The sequence below is a fragment of the Rousettus aegyptiacus genome, unplaced genomic scaffold, assembly GCF_014176215.1.
Source record: "Rousettus aegyptiacus isolate mRouAeg1 unplaced genomic scaffold, mRouAeg1.p scaffold_m13_p_8, whole genome shotgun sequence".
NCBI classification, from domain to species: Eukaryota; Metazoa; Chordata; class Mammalia; order Chiroptera; family Pteropodidae; genus Rousettus; species Rousettus aegyptiacus.
Genome location: NW_023416311.1, coordinates 78,390,210 through 78,411,948, shown reverse-complemented (window position 1 = coordinate 78,411,948; position 21,739 = coordinate 78,390,210). Strand labels below are relative to the sequence as shown.

Sequence of the window (21,739 nt, the reverse complement as noted above, 5' to 3'; positions counted from 1 at the left end):
TTCAAAATAACACTAGGAAGGTGCTATCTCTATAATTACCACCTTGCAAATAGAACAACTAAGAAAAAAAGAAGTTAGAGGAAAAGACAGCCATAGAAGACTCTGACCCCAATAAATTGTTTTGCTCCCATTACCCACGCTGCAACTCTTTTATAAATAAGTAGACATATTTGCACAACCACTTGAAAGAACTGTCCAAGAGAGATGGAAAATTAGTCAACACTTTTCTGGAAAACCTAACTCCATCTGGATACGTTTGAGCAGACTCAAATATTTGAATGCAGTACCTGTGTTTCAGCTCATTTCCACTTTTTTATTTTGTATTTTTTTCTTCATTTTTAGATCACTGTCCGAGAACAATGAATGATTTGTATTATTTTCAGGAAGACAGAAATTTTCCCATACCATCCTGACTCTTTTGTACCCAGTTCAAATCCTGCATGTTTTGCATATGTTAATATGCAAATTCTGTCACCTGGAATTCTGTTACTGGTCCTAGCAAAGCACGAGAGTCATAAATATCTCCAATGATGACCATGAGGCACTCCAAAATCTTAAGGTGCATACTGAATCATTTTTAAAAGTTTTTATGTTGAATTCATGTTAATTATCCTGGTTATTTAAAAATAAGTAATCCATTGTATAATAATATGTATAACACAACTTGCTGTTCATATATATTTTTCCATTTGCCAAAGGCTATGGCATTATTTCAAAAAGCCTTTAGAACAAATCCTGAGGTAGATTTTATCAAATGTTTTTGCAAATGAGGAAACTGAGGAGAGGCTAGAGACGGAATTGTTTGCTTAAGTCTATGTGGTTATTAAGTTATGATACCAGGACTTAAAACCACCTCAATGTGGTTCCAAAACCCTGCTTTTAACCATGACATTATACAGCTTTGAATATATAGAATGCGTGTGTAATTCGTCTGATCAATCAACTTAGTAAGTGCAATTACCTTCTTCCTCTTGTCAGCTGAGCTCTCAAACATAATTTTCATGCTATCACCACTTTTATTTACTCCTGGACATATTTCCCAGATTGTATTCCTGACTCATGTAGCCTTCCTTTGTTACATCACTGATTTGAAAACCCCCAGAATTTTTAGAAAGTGATATACTACAATATTACCTCATCGAGTCCACAGGCAGAAAAAGTTCAAACATCAGATGTATTTTTATTTAAATTCATCTTTCTCCCAACCTTGAAGGGAAAACATCCTTTGCATTCATATTGCTCTGTGTTTTACATTGATCCTAAAGACACAAATACATAATGGGCTTCCAGAGCCTTTCATTTTCTGAAAATGAGAGTAATTGCAAAAAAAAAAAAAAAAAAAAAAAGGAAGGAAGGAAGGACTTAGAAGATAGGAAAAGGGGCCCAAAGTAATAAATGCAGAAAGCCAATGATATTAGAGGATTTGGGGGTGGTTTGTTTTAATTTTAAAATTTGGGGAGGGAGAAAATAGCTGAGGAACTTCAATTTGGTATGAGTGTCATGAGATCTTATGCTGGATTGTTCCAGTCCTGCGTCAGATCCCCAATTAACAAATGACCCTGATATAACTACCCTTCAGAAAGTTGATCCCAACCAGCCAGTCATAAGCATCTCCCAACTCACAGGGAAATTCTAGGTTTTTCTAGCTGCTTTATTGGAGTTTAAGATTTACTTTGACAATCTTGTTTTATACAGTTCTAGAGAAAAATAAAACCATGACCTATGTTTTACAATTTACGTAACTAACTTCGTGTACTTTTGTTTTTTCTACCAAGTTTCTGAACAATTACAATTTCTCTCCTTTGGAAGTTAAGGAGAAAGGGCCATGTGTTTGTAGCACATGCCATGCTGATATTCCTTGTCTATCACAGGCTCTACGACCCATGTTAAGATTAATCTCTTCAAAAAATTAATAAACATTCCAAGCCAAAGTTTCCGTGTACTGAGCAGTCCCTGACTTTTTAGTTCATATCAAATATGCATCATTTATGCCATATTTTCTATTAGTTGGGTATCTGAATGACTTAATGGAGCACACTGAGCACCAACTTCCCAACCCACATTATTCATGATGTGAGCAAGAAATAAATGTATAATGTGTTAACCCACTGAAATGTAGGAATTAGTTTGTTGTAGCCTTTACGATACTTTGACTATTCACACTGTGTCTCCATCTACAAATGGTCAAAATGGGTATTAATTAATCAAACATCCAGTTTACCTGTAGCAGGTGTCCAGAACCTTTCTACTGTTAAAATGTGAGTGATCGTGGTAATAGCTACAGTGATGTCTGGCAGCTGAATTTTAAAAACTGACTGACAACCATTGAAAAGACCACAAAAAGCAAATGTTCCCAGAGAAACAACCTCTTTGAGTTCTGAGAATTCTCTTTATAGATTTATCTCATTTTATGTTTGAGATAAGTACAATTAGTTTACGGATGAGAGAACTAAGGCATAGTGTACCTCACCCAAGGTCGTCCAACCTACCACTGTCTGCTTCCCTTCAAACCCTGTGCTTTCAACCGCTGTACCCCTTGAGGGCAAAAACCAGATTTAATTATTATTTTTTTTTAGTTCTCCTAACACAGTTCTAAGCCTAGAGCTTAATAAATACCAGTAATGTGAGTTCGTGCATTATCCAGACTAGGTAACACACTTCTTTCTCAGTGCAAAGTCAGTTATATTTGCAAGATCTTTTCAAGTCATGCTGTTCTAGTCTTGCATAATAACCTTGTTTGATAGGTCATTATGGCTATTTGATGGGAAGATACAAAGTCAAAAACATTGGGCAATCTCAACATTTAGGAGAGGGGGTAAAGCTTTGAAATATAAAGAAGAAAAATATTTTTAGGAAACAGTTACCAAGAAAAAAATTCTTTTTAATGGGTTATTTTCAGTGTTTATTCCTTGGGTATATTACATAACAGCTTAGTGATCAGACCATACAGCATTAAAATATAGGGAAAGAAAAACAAATGAGAAATTTCCTTATCTATGATATTTAAATGGATGGAGTTTAAGGTAAATGCTAGGAAAAAATGTCCTAATATTGCATTTACTTATAGAAAATAAAAATAAATGCAGATACTTCAATATTTCACATCAACAATTCAGAATGCACTTTTCAGCACACTGCAAAGAGACAAGAAAGTGAAAATTCAAAGAGACTCCTTATTTACCTAAAGACAACTGTGTCTTCCAGGAAGTACAGAAACTCTAACACAGTCACTGTTTCCACATAAAATGATTAATTCAGAATGTTCAGTGAACAGCCAAACTTTATACTAGACACCATTAGCTTTTCAAGTTCAGAAGAACAGGTGAGATAAAAAGAAGAAGAAAAGAAAAGCTACAAAGCTCAAAGGGCACAATTCCATAAAGAATTCATAAAGTTAGAATGTTTGTTTGAAAGACACAGTAGAAAGACAGAATGGGGATCAGGATATTACACTCTCTACCCATATATTTAAAGCTCACACACACAAAAAGGAGAATTCTTTGAAAACTACTGACAAAAATGGGAATAAAATTACACTTTCAAAATGGAAATTATGAGTTAGCATGTGATCTGGAATATTAGGAAAATGAATTACAGCATTACTATTAGTAATAATAGGAATAACAATAATACTACCTCTAGTTTATATAAATCACTTGTGCTCATCAAGTGTTATAACAAGAACCTTGTAAGTTAATCAAGGAAAAATTATTAACTGATTCATCCAGAAAAAAAAATCTAAGAATAAAAAGCAGAAGCAAATTTTATAGCTGTAACATAGAGAAAATGAACACTGGAGGCACAACAAAGATGTCAGCATTCCTTTGTGACAGAGCTGGTGCGACTGTAGCCACTAAGGAGGAAAATTTGGTAATATTTAACTAAATAACAAATGTATGTACCTTTTGAGATAACAATTGTACTTTTACGAATTTATCCTCCAAATATACTGAAACATATCAAATAGTATGTTCAGGATAGTTCATGAGGTATTGTTTATAACAACCATGAAGTATAATTATAAATAGGGATATGGCAAGATGATTGGTGCATTTCTACAAATGAATAGCATAGAGGCGCAAAAGAAAATGGAGAAATTATGTTTTAATATGTATAGCCTTCAAAATATTTCATTAAGTAGAAAAAAAGGTAAAGTACAGAAAGATATATATCTCTCATACTACCATTTTTACATATATAAGATATATATAATACTACCATTTATGTGAAAAAATAAGATTATATGTAATCTTATACATGTATAATCTTTTCCTCCTATTTTTCTCAGAGATATCTAATATCTCTGAGAGTACAAAGAAAAAAAAAGCTAGTAACATCTTTCAACTCTCAGGAGAAGAACTTTGCTACTTAGGTTAGAAGAGGGATTTTTCACCACATATTCTCTTGTGGCTTTTGAATTTTGTCCACATGAATGCATTGTCCTCTGATCAAAAATAAAATAATTAAAATTACAAAAAACACTTTAAAGAAATGCAATATGTGTTCTAAGTTACAAACAATTATAAATCAGACTGATACCCCGTGTATTTCTGTTTCTAGCCATGATGGAATAACTGGTAACAGATTAACCATCCAAAAGAAAAAAACACTTCTAAAATGGAATAAAATACATGAGGAAACTTTTCAGATAGTAGACTTCTGAAGCCAGTCCAAGACTGTAATCTCTGAGCAAAAGCAAACTCACAAGGTAAGCCCCATGATTGCCCACCTCTCTGATCAAGGATACTTTCCTGAACATGATACAGAAAACTGGAGTCAAGTAGAGTAAGGCATTCATACTGAACTGAGGAAGCAGAGGTCAGGTTTCAAGGCAGCTGAAGTGGCTGGAATATATAAGGCAGAACCCTAGAGAGCAAAAATTTATGTGCAGAGAAATCCCAAAAGCCTAGGTAGGGGTTCTCCACAAGTCTGTGACTAAGACTTGGGCCATACTTTTGTAGGATGAGAACGTCTGAGGCTTATGGAATTGAAAGAACAGAAATACTAGAGGTCAACTAGTAAGGGAGGAAAGACACTGCTGAGTTTAGGCCCCATGAGAATAAAAAATTATCATTAATAAACACTTCATTAACACCTTTGACAACCACCTGGGGCACAGAAAGTTAATGCATTCTATAAATAAAGGCCCATCCTAAAGTAGGTCCTAGGACCCTAATGAAGCCTAAAACAAAGCCTGTCCTCAAAGACAACAGCCTCTCTTGGACATAGAATATTATCAAGTTGAAAGAGCTTAGGAAGTATTTTGGGCTTCCCAGAGAGGTGCAGAAACAAAGCATAAAACCATGTTCAAGGTTATCAGCCAATAATTCATTAGAATGCTAAAATAAGAATCACCATTCTTCAGAAGAAAATAATCGAATTCAGAGGACCTACACCATTGTATTAAAAAATTCTAGTAATCAAAATTAACTAGACAAAAAACAAAGTGACACATAGACAAGTAACAAAATCAACAAAATATGTATAGATGAAATGTATCTCAACATAAATGAATGTCATATATGGCAAGCCCACAACTACTATCATACTCAACAACAAAACGCTGAAAATTTTTCATCTAAGATCAGGAACAAGGCAAGGATGCCCACTCTTACCAGTTTTATTCATCATAATACTAGAAGTCCTAGCCAGAGCAAGAAAAAGAAGTCATCCAAATCAGAAAGAAAGAAGTAAAATTGTCTCTACTTGCAGAGACAAGATATTATTATATAGAGAGAATCATGAAGATTCTACCACGAATAATTTTAGTAAAATTTCAGGGTTAAAAAAATACATAATTATTCTTATCTTCTATATTTTTCTCAAAAATGTCCTTGCTAGTCTTATATTTTTTAAAAACAGCATTTAAGAATCACCTTAATTGTGCTGACTGAAATTCTTGCTACTAAAACATATTTTCAAACCACAAAAATTAAAACTGATATTTTACTTGAATTCATGCATATTCTTCTGTAAATACTGCTACATATGTACAGGAATAAATAGAACAGAATAGAGAGGACATAAATAGATTCAAATAGGAATGTAGTATATAATATGATATTATATACCATTATGATAAAGATTAATTATTCTGTAAGTGATGTTTTGACAGATGGGTAGATAACTGGAAATTCTCTACTTCACCAATTTTACCAAAATAAAATTATAATTGCTCAAAAAATCAATATACAGAAATCAGCTGTGCTTCTATACACCAACTATAAGAAAGAGAAATTAAGAAAATAATCCCATGTACAATTGCATAAAAAAGAATAAAATACCTAAGAATAAATTTAACCAAGAAGGTACAAGATCTATACACTGAAGACTATAAGATGATAATAAAAAAAGTTCAAGCAGACACAAATAAATGGAAAGATATTTCATACTCATGGATTAGAATTAACATTGTTAAAATGTCCACACTATCAAAAGTAATAAACAGATTAAATGCAATTCTTATCAAAATTCTAATGGCATTTTTCAAAGATATAGGAAAAATGATGCTAAAATTGTGATGGAATTACAAAGGAACATGCATTACCATAGCAATTCTGAGAAAAAATAACAAAGCTGGAGTCATCTCATTTTCTAATTTCAAACTATATTACAAAGCTATAGTATTCAAGATAGTATGGTACTGGCATGAAAACAGAGACCAATGGAACAAAAGTTTCAATAAAGGAGCCAAAAAATATACAATGGGGAAAGTTTCTTCAAGAATGGTATTAAATGGTATTTAAAAAAAAAAAAACAACAACAGATGACCACATGCAAAAGAATGAAAATAGACCCCTATCTTATACTATAAACAAAAAGCAACTCAAAATGGATTAAAGATTTGAACACTTAGAAGAAAACATAGTGGGTAAGTTTTGACATTGGTCTTTGCAATGATTTTTTGTATTTGATACCAAGAGCAAAGGCAGCAAAGCAAAACTAAGTGAGACTGACTCAAACTAAAAAAGTTCTGGATGGCAAAGAAAGCCATCAACAAAATAAAAGCAACCTATGAAATGGGATAAAATATTTGTAAACCATATATCTGATAAGGGGTTAACCTCTAAAATATATAAGAAATATACATACATATAGCTCAATAGCAAAAAAAAAAAATCAAAAATTTAAAAATGGGCAAAGGTCCTAAATAGACTTTTTTTCCAAAGAAGGTATACAAGTGGCCAAAAGATACAAGAAAAGTGTTCAACATCACTAATCATTAGAGAAATGCAAATCGGAGCGAAAATGGGATATCACCTCACATTTGTAAGGATATCTATTATCAAAAAGACACGAGTTAATAAATACTGGTGAGGACATGGAGAAAAGGGAACACTTTTACACTGTTGGTGGGAATATAAATTGATACGGCCACTATGGAAAACACCATGGAAGTTCCTCAAGAAATTAAGAGTAGAAATACCATATGATCCAGCAGTCCCACTTCTGGGTATCTCAAAAGCAAACAAAATCATTATCTTGATGTGATACCTGTATCCCATGTTCATAGCAGCACTATTCACAATAGCCAAGGTATGGAAAGAACCTAAGTGTCTATCAACAGATGAATAAATAAAATGTAATATATATATATATGAAATTATATATATGAATATTTATTCAGCCTTTGAAGAAGAAGGAAATCCTGTTATTTGTGACAACATGGTTGAACCTGGAGAATATTATGCTGAGTGAAATAAGCCAGATATAAAGACAAATACTTCATTCATTGTCTCATTCATTGTATCATTTATAGGTGGAATCTTTTTTTTTTTTTTAAGTTGAACTCATGGAAACAAAGAGTATAAAATTGGTTGTCAGGAGCTGGGGAAAATAGAAAGAGATGGGTAAAATGGTACACATTCTCAGTTATAAGATGAATAGGGTTGGAAGATCTATATATAACATGGTGACTATGGTTGAAAACACTATGTTGTATAATTGAAAGTTGCTAAAAGAATAGAACTTAAACAATCTCACCAAAAAAAAAAAAAGAGAGAGAAAAAGAAAAGGCAAAGATGTGAGGTGATGGATATGTTAATTAACTAGATGAGGGGAAATATTTCACAATGTATATGTGTATCTAATCACCATGTTGTATGCTTTAAATATCTTATATTTTTATTTGTCAATTACACCTCAACAAAGCTGGGGTAGGGGGGAAAGAAATGAGAAAATACCCATCCATTCCAAGCTATTTCAAGCCAGTCTGATTGCCCACTGCCTAAGCTACTTGCAGGTGACAGCCATTATCTATATACGTTTAGAAGCAATATGAGTCTTCTTAGGCCACCAGGATGCCATTTAGTTCACTGAATCATATCGAACACTACTCACAGAACTCATGCTGTTTCTAGAAATACCAAATTAGATTCAACTAGGTAATGGGTTAGATGATAGGAAAGTCCAGGGCAGATATTTGACAGCTATCTCCTAGGAATCTCTGCTAATTATCGCTTTCCCTGAAAGGAGCAGGAAACTGTAGTAATAATATCGTGATCATATTGAGAATAAGCTATGATACAGTTTCTAAAAAATCTTTAGGTTTGGCAACAGAGGACTTGAGTTCATATTCTGATTTAACCACTCTAAAATGTGTGACTTCAACACAATCACTTTACCTCTTTACTCCTTGTTTCCTCATGTTCAACAGAATATTTACTTTATCTGGTTGTTGTAATCATTGAACACATGCGAACCCATCATAAACTGTTGCTTGGATGTTTAGAGGTGCTCAGTAAACAATCGTTGGGCACAAACTTTGGAACCAGACAAATGTGGCTTAAATTCCAATTCAAATATTTATTAACTGTTTGATTTTGGCAGGTCAATTAACCTGTTTCTCTACGCCTAAGTTTATTCATCTACAAGGTATAATGCAATTACCTACATTTCAGCCTTGCTGTGAGAATGAGACACAAAATGTATAAAGTAGTTAGCACAGAGCTTTATATAAAATATTTACTGTATAAAGGTTATTATTATTATTTTATGTGACTCTAGACCAAAAGAAAAGCTAAGTGGTCAGTTTGTGGTTTCACTGAAAGATAATTTTGAATTTGAAATTTCTTCTGATTTTACCCAAGAACTCACTAGTATAACCTTTCCACTGTGATTTGCCTATAGATCTTGAACATTCTTAATACACTTAGGTTTTTCCTTATGTTAATTTATATTAATACACTTTCTCTAAGCATAAACAGTGAGAATATTCTCAGGTTTTTGATATCCATTATGAAAATTGAGATACTTCTGCTTCCATGGTAAAAATCTTAGAGCATTTCTTTCCAGCTCGTAAGCATCCAGATAAACAAATTGATAAAAACTTGTTTCCCAACCAATCCTGTTGTAGACATTTTAAGTTCAGGAGTCATGGAAGCTAAGTTAACTTTATCTTGTTATTCATTACAGATATATTTCAAGATATATCTTCTTCGTAAAGTCATCCCCTGCACCTATGTGCATACCCATATGACAGGCACTCCCAGTGCCTGTTCTCAGGGTGCAGTACAGGAACTATTCATCCTATCCCAGACACTGTCAGACTTTTACAGTCAGGAAAAGTGGTATCTAAGGAAATTATCTACTGTTTGAAGCCTTCCTCAGTCCATAAACAAGAAAAATCATGACCACACTACCTACCCAGGTGTTTGAGTCAGAAACCTAGGGACCATGCCATGTTGTTCCCTTTCTTTCCCCCTCCGAGAAGTAATCAGCGAATCCTGTCCACTCTACTTTCAGAAGAAATCTTATCTCTATGTCCTTTTTCACTCTCTTGCCGGCACTTGAGGTCAGGCCAGAACAGTCCCATGAGACTGCAGGAGGCTCATTACCGTTTTCCCTGATTCTACTTACTCCCCTGCTCTCCTTTGTATCCAAACTTTCTTTGATTTTTGCCCAAGAACAAACCAGTAGTACAAGAGTAATGATAAAATATAGACTTAATGGTTTAAAAAATAAAACGAGAGGGTGATCAGCTCTGCATAAAGAGATCAGACAAGATTTTGCAAAGGAGAAGACCCTTTGATCATTTCTTGAAGGACAAGCAGCAATTTTCCAGGTGGGTGAGGTATGTGGAGGAGGGTACTTTAGCAAAAAGAATAGTGTGTACAAAGGCACTGAGCTGTGAATGAGCAGACTGCTTGGTAAACCCCAGCAGTTCAGGATGGGTGGGAAGCAGGAAAGATGCAGGAGAATAGTAAGCGGGGTAACCAAAGTCCACCACAGACAGCCTGCTTCTTATGATCCATCCTGAGGAATCTGACTACCTTCCTGTAGTCCAATGGTTATTAATGGTATAGGGTCATGGCTCTTTAAAACCTGGTGAAACTATGAACTCTCTTCTCAGGAAATAGAAGATAGATGATAGATGATAGATAGATAGATATAATAAAACACATTCAGCAAAATAATGTGTAGTTTTCATAAACATTTGAGGCCAAGAAATTGCTTGGACTTCAGGTTTAAAATCCTGCTATAGGAAACACGCCTAACTATATTTTTAATTTTTTATATTTTTAAATTTTTATTAATTCAAGTTGACTTTCAGTATTAGTTTATACTAGTTTCAGGTATACTACGTAGTGTTTAGACATTTATATAATTTACAAAGTGATCCCCCCAATTAGTACCTACCTGGCACTATACATGGTTATTATGATATTATTGGCACTATACATGGTTATTATAATATTATTGACTATATTCCCTGTGCTGTACTTTATATCCCTGTCACTATTTTGTAACTACCAATTTGTATTTCTTAATCCCTTCACCTTTTTCATCCAGCTTCCCAACTGTACTCCCATCCGGCAATTACGTTTGTTCTTCGTATCTGCCTGTTTTCATTTTGTATGTTCATTTATTTTGTTCTTTAGATTCCACATATAAGTAAAATCATATGGTATTTGTCTTTTTCTGTCTGACTTATTTCACCTAGCATAATACCATCTAGGTTCATCCATGTCATTGCAAATGGTAAGATCTCATTTTTTATGGCTGAGTAATATTCCATTGTATATATGCATCACTTCTTCTTCATCCAATTGTCTATTGATGGGCATTTAGGTTGCTTCCATATCTTGGCTACTGTAAATAGCATTGCTGTGAACATAAGGGTGCATGTATTTTTTCAAATTAGTGTTTTGTTTTTCTTTGGATAAATATCCAGAAGTGCAACTACTGAGTCATAAAGTAGTTCTATTTTGGATTTTTTGAAGGGCCTCCAAATTGTTTTCCATAGTGGGAATTTGCAATTCCATTAACAGTGCACAAGTATTTTTAAAAACGGCTGGAAGTATGTACAAATAGGGGAGCAATATGATTCAATTTGTGTTTTAGAACAATAGCCAATTTTGTTGTGAACAGATCAGAAACAAGTGAGACCAATGGTAGGGTGAGCAATTAAGACACCATAACAATCATCTGTTCAAAAGATGTTGAAAAATTGCCACATTTTTGAAAAAGATAAAAATGATTCAAACTATCAGATATTTAAATATATTACAATAGTTAAACAATGTGATACTGATCAAAAAAGGTAGAAAAATCAATAAAAAGGATGGAAAAACTAGAAATAGAATTTTGTATCGCGTTATTTTAAGGTAAAACTTTAAAGAGAAAGGATATTTATTCAGTAAATTATTGTCAGAACAAGTAGAAAACTATTTGGAAAAAATCTAAAGTTAAATTTTCATACTCTTATACAACAAAACTAATTCCCAATGAAATACAATTTAAATGTAAAATAAGAAACCAAAAAAGTACTGGAAGAAAATATAGGAAACATTGTGTAATCTTGGAATGGGAAAGTCCTTTCTAAATACAATACCGAAGGCAGAAACTTTAAAAGGAAAGCATATAAATATTCAGCCACATGCACGCAAAATTCTCACAGAAAAATATACCAAAGGAAAAAAGTCAAAAAATGTCTAGGAAACTGAGAAAAATATTTACACAACAGAAACCCCATATACAAGTGGAATACTGTCTATATAAAGAATTTCAATAAAATTAATTGGAAAATAAGCATTGCAAAAGAAAAATAAGCAAAGAACTAATAGGCACATTACAAAGGAAAAAATGTCAAACCCCATTAGTATTTTAAGAAAGGTAAATAAAATCATACTGAGATAATGTTTCCTCCATATCAGATTGGCAGGGTTTTTTTAAACAATATCACAAGATATGGGAAAGTATAATCTTTCATGTACTGCTATGGGAGAATAAATTAAGGGAGAAAACTTTCTGGAGGGCAATTTGATAAAAAGAATCAAATCTTTATAAATAAATACACTTCTTAACCTATCAGTTCTGTTTCTTAAAGTGTATCCTAGGGAAATAATCCTGATTTAGCTACAAGGCAATACATTAAAATTTTTATAGAAGCAAAAAAGTTAAATTTGATTGGATAAGTGAATGCTCACAATAAAAAATTATCTACATATAAAAAATTATGCTGTAAAATATTTACAGGCTTTAATATATGTTTATACCAGTTTGCTAAATGAAAACAAAACAAAACAAAACAAAATCAGGTTATTGAACCTATTATCATACACTAGCCTGGTACAATCCTACTACCATACCATGTAGTCACGCCTAAATAAAACAATATAGGTTGTTCGAGATATTAAAGTGCAATTGAGTTGCATTGATATAACACATGATGGCTAATAGCAGCAGCAGTAGTAGTAGTAATAGTAATAGTGGAAATAACAACAGAAATAATACTTGACACTAAGCAAATGGCAGGCTGACTCACATTTAACATGTCAATAATAGAATTCAGATGGGGAGCCAGGTTTCTATAATCACTTCACTGATGTAATGTAATACCTCTGGTGTAACACAATGGACCTTGTTATATTTCATACCAGTCTCTTCATCCTAATCCTGTACCTTCCCTCTGGCAAACTTTGGCCCATAAATCAGAGGGAAGGACACAGGAAAACTACATGCAGATGGACATAAAAACTACGAAATGACAGAAAAAGAGGTTTGGTGCTGCTGCTGCATGCCCAGGGAACCTCAGCATGTTCTCCAGGAGGGGCACAAACTGACATGAGTTGGAAAACACTGCCCTAGATCAATGAGCTGACAGCTCTGCAGTGATGGCCCTGGTATAACCCACCACAGGAGCGCTCAATTACCAATTCCATGGCTCCAACTCACTAACATGTGCTGATTCCTAACTATCTCATTTGTGTGGAGCAAGTGGTATGTTTTCATCCATTTTTAATGTTTTTATTTCAAAAGGTCCATATGGGGGACCTGAAAAGCTAGAAATATGCAGATCAGTATACCAAGCAATAAAAACAAATCATGTATTTTAGAATAGTGTCTCTAGCAACCCGTATTTCATTTTGGGATATGTCAGTACGGAAGTTACAACCAGTAATATTTAAGGATAATTTGTAATGGATAAAGCATGTTTCTATTTTGTTCTTGATTCCTTTGCTTCTGATTCACTCCTTTCAAAACTACAGACACAGTGAAGTTTCCAAACTACAGACACAGTGAAGACTTTACTCTGTGCTGAAAGCAGTTGAATATGAGGCAGAAAAAAAAGAATTAGGGGTGGTGAGGAGGGAAGAAAAATACCCACACAAATGAGTATGTATTTAACAAGGAAAGTCATCTCAAAGGTCATAAATTGGCAGAGGAAACATGCTATTTACCAATGGCAGGGAAGGAAAAATCCCAAAGACACATAAAACTCGCTCCAAATATTTACCATTCTGTTTTATTTAAGACCAGGGTGTATTAGCAGGAGAGAGCTGAGTACACACTGAAGACACCAAGCTACAGGGTTCAGTTTTCTTACTCAGTAGCAAGAAGTTGCTCTCACCAGTACCTAACCAGTTTCAGCAGAATTACTGTTTTTACCTTGGAGGATAAACTCAGTGTTTTTCTATTTTACTATCAATAGTTCTTTAGAGATATAATTTTTTAATTTATTTTGTTTTATTTATAGTCTATCATAGCTCAATTATTTTGGTGAATTTAGCTCATAATTTTGATTATCATTTGTCTGGAATCTCGTAAAACCTGCTTGACTTTATTTTGTTGACATTTACAGTCTTTCCAGAAAGTAGAGAGTAATTTATGATATTTTTGTTGAGAGAAAATCCAGTTATTAGTTATTTCTGAAAGTTTGCATTGATCAAAAAGGCATCTTCCCCATTAATTAAGTTATATGTGGCTTTCCTTTTATATCTGTAAATTCTAGGAATGATTATTTAAAAGCAAATCATCCATTTACTTGAATTACTCAGAACAAAATCACAGTGTTATAAGACCTGGCAATATTTCTTGGAACAGAATGTTATTATTAGTTCATAAATTTAAGGCAGGCTCACAGATGTCTGCCCCACACACAACAAAACATTTTGCTTTAGAAAAACTTTTTGTCATATTTTGACCATAAACACTACTTGGTAATTATACCAATGGGAGGTTTAGGCTGTGTAACAGTTTTCCATTTCTCACACATTCAGGCAGACAAAGATGCACACTTTCATTCCGAAGATGTTCATTTGGTTTCCCCCACACTTCCTCAACAAACCTAAGCTTCACTCCTGAAATTCCTTTTCTGACTTACCTCGAGCATAAAAATCAGGAACGGGAGAATTTCTGCAATGGAGCCAGCATCAGAATGTGGCCAAGGAAAATGAAGTCTCAGTTCCTACCAACAGTACAAATCTTTGACATTCGATAGCAGGGAAGAAAAGGGGAGCCAACATCCATCTAATCTCGGTGCTTTCATAGCAGATATTTTAAGGAGAACAATTCAAGCTCCTGATGCAACAGAGGGTAGACTTTGCATAATGTTCGGTTTCTAATGCCTCCAACAGACACCTGCTATTTATTTATGATCCATATATTAGGCCTGAAATGGAAAAGCTTCTAGAATTTCTAAAAAGCCTATGTAAGATTGCCTGAATAATTATTAGTAAAGTAGTTGGAAAAAAAACATTTTGAAGTCCCACTAATATTTTTCTGGTTATTTGTTTCCCCATCCCACCCCCACACACTAAAGTATGAAAACATGTTTTAAAAGAATTTAACACAGAAATAATTTGATTGTTAAAATTTCCCTGAAATTTATTTTTAAAGATCACCTGGAAAAAATCTTAGGAGAGTTTGTAAAATGTCCCAAAGGCAAAAAAGCAGAATTAAGAGCAAAGACCCAATGAGCTGGTAAGTGAGAAGGCTTCAAAAGGTATTCTGAAACAATTTCCTCACAGATAGAACCAAAAAGTAAGAAAACATTATTCTCCCTAGTCATATTAAATTGAAGTAACTCTCTATTGAACTGGAATTAAATAATCACAAATTCACACACCATTATTTTATTAAGTCACCTTTCATAAAAAAGAGACAAATGAACTAGTTCAGAGACTTATTTTTAAAAGCAACTATTAGAATATAATGGATAGAGATTCAGTCTCACATATATCAAAAAGATTCTAAAGCTGTGATCCATTTTCATGTGGTAATATCAGTATTGTGCATTTTATTATTTTCTAATGATTTGAAAAGTGGTTTTGTGCTAATTTGACATAAATTCTAACCCCAAGTGAATCACTATATATAATTATTTAATTAACCTATCGCCAGCCTATTGTGGACAAATTGACTTCACGACAAATGAAAAATAAGAGTTGTTATAATTAATTTAGAGAAGAGAGGGATAGGAAGACTGGGTGAGCTATTTAAAAAGATAACTTTAATATGCATTGTTTCTTTGTAGAGCAATTAAATAATACAATGTTAGAGAATGAAAAGCCTGTATTTATATTTCATATCAGCATAAATTTGGGAAAATCACTTAACCTTAATTTTACCAAATGTAAATTAGGGGAACTATTATGCTTTCTATATCTTTCACTATGCAAAATTATGATATAAAAATAAGGTTCACTGACCTGGTCAAATTGAGCTGAATAAAGATAATTGGTCATACACATGATAACTATCTTTACCTGGAGAAAATAAGACTGACCATTGAATTCGACTACAAATATATAAATGCTGTCATTATGTCTTTATCTGGATTTATTGAAATAAGATGTTCACCTACTAATTAACCTTAAGTTTTCTGTGAGGTTACCAGACCATTACTATTATAATCTCCTACCTATAAATAAAGAACTGAAATTAGAAATCATAAAAATAAGTTGCCCAACATAGAGGGGGAGGATAAAAATTGGAATGCATTCAGTAGACACTTGACACATGCTTATAAACTAAATGAATAAATTGACACTCCACAGTCCAGTAGATCACCAGGCTCTCCAAGCACCCTGTGGTGGACAAGCCCCAGCACTTGCCAAGATCCCTGGATGCTCACATATGAAAATTACATGAGGCATATAGTTCCACTACTGCCTTTGACCACATATTTTTGCCCATTTCCCTTATTGGTATCTTCACTACCTCTAAGACAACCCAGATTTGTCCCAAGTGAGTTTACATTGTAATATGTTCATAACAGGAGAGACCTAAGGTTTTAAACCTAGTCTTCCCAGCTCTCCCAAAATTACTAGCCTTAGGGAAATAATAATACATCTTTTTCTGTCCCCACTCACAGAAGAATTAAAAGCTGAATTTGAGCAACAGTCTGCTGATGTTAAGGATATTGGAACCACCATATTCCTCCCAAGGGGAAAAACTTCTATGAGTTTAAATGGTATTAAGAGATTTGGAAAAGCCAAAGAAGAGTTTCCTTTTATCCCTAATTTCATAGGACCTACTGGCTGGACTCTCTTCAAAGCCAAAATAAGGGAACTAGACTGATTGTACTATCAATTCAGAAATGCTCTATAATATGACTGATAACAGTATCTTTACTGACCAGGATGTGTGGGTGAAGTCTTTCTATACATGTTGCAAAAATTAATGCTACCTAAAAGTGAATCAAAATTGGAATCATTGTTAAATATGTAATGAGGATAATAAAGAATTCTTCCTACAACTCTCAAAAACCCTAGAAGAATGTTCAGTTTTTCTCATTAACTCAAGAAAGAATCTAAACAGTTTCATAGGAAGTTTTAATTAACAGCAAAAACACAATCATATTTCTTATTCCTTCTCCTGGAAAGAATTAATAAATAAGAAGAATAAAAGCTTCAGGACTTGCATCGTCTATAATTGAGAATACTCACTCATTAAATTTTAAATAGATGAAGAAACACTAAAAGATTAGTGGTCTAAAAAACCAAGGGCAAAATCCAAATTCTCTTCAACTAAGTGTCATCTCATTTCTCACTCATTTTCAATGTAATCAATCATATCGAATTACATTTTCGATCACACTGAAAAAAGGCTAGACCACAAATGTACATTTTCACTTCATTCTTGCTCAAAGCAACAATATAATAATCTACAAGACATTATGAGCATGCTGTCTCTGTATCCTTGGCTAGATGTAAACTGGTCAGCCAGTTATGCAGCCCATAGCCAGTAATGTATCTCTACACTCTCAGAGAGCAATGCATATCTTATCTTCACCGATTACACAAACACATCAACAACCAAATGAAAGGCCTTGGTACAGAAGAAGATATGAACCCTGCCTTCAAAGAACTTCAATTTGGAATGAAAGACATACTGGCATGCCAAATTACTATAATGTGAAGTAAAAAGTAATAATAGTAATAAATAAGGTTTTTAAAAAAATCTGTGACATCTCAGAGACAACTGCTACAGGGGAAACATTTCCCAGCATTCTAAAAAGCCCTACGGGAAACATTCCAGATTTTTAAATGGATCCAAGAAAACAAAGCAACATAGCTAAAGGAGGAAACAACAAAATTTTAAAGTAGCGTCTTTATTTTTCATTCAACTACATGCATTGCAGAAAAATATAAAATGTGATTAAATTTCTCCAATCAAACTTTGTCCATTCTCTGTAATAAAGCTAGTTTCAGATGCATCAGCAACTTTAAGATTAAAATGTGAAGTGAGGAAACTTCACATCATTATATATGCATGTTGGTCAAATTACCCTTAGGATTAAAAATCATAATTTGTTCTTTAATTAACATTGTAAACATGCACAGTCAGAAGCCTCTTATCTTTGCTGTTTAATTATTTATCTGATTGCAGCTCATATCAGCTCTTTAAAATCTAATTTTGAGAAAACGATGTATCTATTTAAAAGCATAGCTTCTTTGTTTAAGTATAAAGCTGACTAAATTCTCCTAGACTATAAAGAGACTGGCCTGTTTGCTTGTGCATATCAGAATATTTAATTGCAAAACTGGGAATTATTTCATAGATGTGAATGGATATCTAATTTATGTCACAAAGGAGAGATTATACTCTTAGGAGAAGTTATTGACTTACTCATTTTCCTAACTGGATTTCCATGCACATGAGAATTTCAAGTCAGGAAAGCATTGCCAACAATGTTTCACCAGAGACAACCAAAAAGAGATCATAAATGTCTTGTTAACTGTAAATAATGATAAAATGGAAATCTTTGGGAATATAATTACAGCTGGTCTAGCTTGAAGAGCTTTAAATCTATATTAACTCAAGTAAATTGCAGTATACTGATTTTAATTTTAATGCATTAAAATGGGTTTGTTGTACATTTGCCATAAAATAAGAAAAATCAAGGAAATGGATTGACTCCTTTATTTTTTCCAATTGTAAGGTCTATAGCTCTTCTTTCTTTGCATGTGTTGACAAATGTACTTCTGCCCTCCAACTTAAACACACTCTTCTCTGCAGTAACTTGTTTGAACATGTTTGTCTATAGTTCTTACTGGCAATTCCTAAACAATTTTTTAGTGATCTTTTGAGGAAAATACTTTTCAGTACATCTCCTATGTTCTTTTGTATTCATGCTCTCCCTCTGCCCTTTTCTCCCCCTCCAGGCACCACAGGAGTACACAAAAATAAGTCTATGACTTACAGAGGCTTATTTCTTTTTACATGAATCTATTCAGAAAATATTTTTAAGAAAAGGCCTGGACTGGAAAATAGGAGATGTGGAGCCTGGTCATTGTGTAGCCTTGAGCCAGAAATATAATTTACTGGACCTGTCTTGTCAGGTACAAAATGAAGAGGACCCTGCTAGATGATCAATCTCAAAGGTTATGACAACCCTGAAACCAAATGATTCTCTAGCTCTTTGATTTAGGACCTCACATCTGGATGCCATTTGTTTCATTGAAGATGGTTGGCCCTTCTCCTGGTAGATATAAATCCAGACAAAGACAAAGGCCACATATGAGGAGAGAGTGTAAACAAGAGAGAAGCAGGTGGAGAAGGAAGCATGGAAGGAGCAAAGTAGAGAGACAAAAAGGAGGAGAGAGAGAGAATAATGAGGAGAGAGTGGGAAAAATCTAGACACATGTGGGAGTAAGAGTGGGGAGCAGGACAAAGTATTCAGAATAAGAGAGGAGACACTACAAAGATATGTGTTGTTCAGAGAACTAAAGAAGAGGTCTAAATAATAGTACACAACTCTAATTACATATACAATTTGAAATTTTTCACATGTACTTTTTTCTGCAGGAACAATTTATTTCTCTCCAGAAAGAAAAAAACAAAGGCAAAATATTTGGATATTGAAATAACTAAATCTCTGTAAATATTTGTGAAAGAATAAAGTTATTTTCTATTATAGATTTACTAGATGATGATATTTTAAACAACCATATGTTATCATTAAAAAATAAGCACAAGAGAAATTCTAGTGCAAGGCCTGGAAGATAGTAGGCATAAGTCTAACTCAGAGGGAAAGAAAGAGGGAGGAAAGAGAAAGCAAGGCTATATTTTAAAGTGACATATAAATCGTCTTCCTGAGCTGAAAGACCATACAGCATAATGGAGAGAGGACAAAGGATACAAAATGCCTACAAGTCGAAGACTTTCAACAAGCTGCAAGTACAAACTACAGTAAAAATTTAAGTAACCGGAACTCAATAACTAGAATCCTTAAGTTACTAGAATGCATACACACACCTTCACTGTTCAGTAATCAATAATAATTATTAATAATAAAAATAATAATAGACAAAAAGAAAAAGACAAATTTATTTATAAGAAAATAAAAATTTCATTGTTCATGAAATAATAACAGTGATCACCACTAGAAGCTCCCTAGGAATATCTCTAGAGAATGGTCATCCCTAGTCCTTATGTCATTAACCACTGTTGCTCCATATTCAGAGCAGGAAACCATGCAAGGACCTTTGTGGTCAAATAAAGCCTAGCTTCTCAAAGCAGTGTGCTTCTCAGTCATGATGAGTTGACTGTTTCAAACGTTTTCCCACTGGAGTTTGAAATCCTAGACTAATCACAAAATATGTAGAGCCGAAGGCTCCCAGCTAGTAATCCCACTCCCCTTCCCTTTCCCAACTTTGGTTCTGCTCCATGACACGAGGAGCCTCACACACACTTGTGAGGACACTCCGGCCTGCACATCCAAGATTCGCATAGAACCCCACGCTCTTTGGTCCTAAGACCAGAGAGTACAGTTCACCCTTGGGAGATTTGACACCAAGAGAGACCCATGCAGCCTCTGGAAGTATTTTGAGGATCACCTAGGCAGGAGATAATGAGGTCCTGAGTGGTATAGAAGTGAGGGTGAGTGTGTTTTAGATGGACAACATCCCCTTGGCCCTGGAGAATCCTCTCCATATATAGGACATGGCATAGCTGAAGGAGGGCCAGAGTAAGGCCCTTGAAAGCAACAACCTTGGAGCAAGAGTCCCTCTTGTCCAAGGTCAAAGTTTGTTGCTAGTGTTGTATTATTTCTGCCTTAATCTAGATTAGGCAGAAAATCTAGTTAGCTGTCTCTTATAAATCCAAGCAGTCATACTGGATAGTATTGGTTTTAATATATACTGAAAATAACCACCCTAAGTGCTAAAATTACTTCAGCTCAACTAATTTTGGTTTAAATGCCATGGAGTCCACAGTTAGCAAAAGAGGATGCCTTTCCTTCAGCAAGAAAACCCTAAATATAACATACATTCTGCTTAAGAACAAACTAGCACAAAGAGAAGCTTTGTGAGCTGTTAGGCAGTGACCAAGCAGAGAGCAATTTTTGTCTCAATTTTTTCTTCCTCACTCTCAGTCTACAAAGTATCATGGTCTAAGGTGAATCCAAGGCAAGAAGCCAAATTTAAAGATGAACCTTCTCTTGTTCTCCCTCTTGTAACACCTCACCCTGACATGCCTGAGTTGTTTCCATGGGAACACAAAAAAATCCACTTTCCCAAGAAAGTGTACTTTTATTTCCCTCTTTCTACCACTATTTTTTTTTCATCTTTTCAGGGTTTTATCTGGTGGTGGTCAATTAACTAATATAATAAACTACCTACAATGTACCAATGGGCTAGTGAGTGTTACCAGTTAAATTAAGTCAAGATCCAAATTAATTGATAGGGCGTTGAGAACATGTCATTCTTTAATATATAGGAATGACTCGAATAGAAGGTGTATATATTTGAAAACTTAGCACCAGGCTAATGAGGGCACAGAAGCTCTGAATACCTCAAATATATCAAGCAGGAAAATTTCTACGCTGCTGAGGGGCCTCTGCATGTGGATAGGGTACAAGAAAGAGAAGAAACTTGTCCTAACAGGTTTACAGTGCAATTGAAGAGACAGAATCTATGTGGAATGAAAAAGACTTAATAACATTACAAGGATGTAAATGGATGAATTACAAGGCCTTTCCCTCCTGATTTCTAATACTCTTCCAAAGTCTCAT

At 34.0% G+C, this 21,739-nt stretch overlaps 1 protein-coding gene across 9 annotated transcripts in view; it reads right to left on the bottom strand.

Moving 5' to 3' along the window:
- The window catches only part of PDE4D (phosphodiesterase 4D), a 1,194,235-nt gene that overhangs the window by 1,124,593 nt on the left and 47,903 nt on the right, over positions 1-21,739 (bottom strand). For 3 of the 9 annotated variants that reach the window (XM_036226230.1, XM_036226237.1, XM_036226238.1), the window contains exon 1: positions 14,606-15,029. The exons of the other annotated variants lie outside the window; for them this stretch is intronic. The gene's annotated coding sequence lies outside the window, so the exon portion shown is untranslated. Of the gene's footprint in view, positions 1-14,605; positions 15,030-21,739 lie in introns of those variants that run through there. 9 annotated transcript variants of the gene reach the window in all.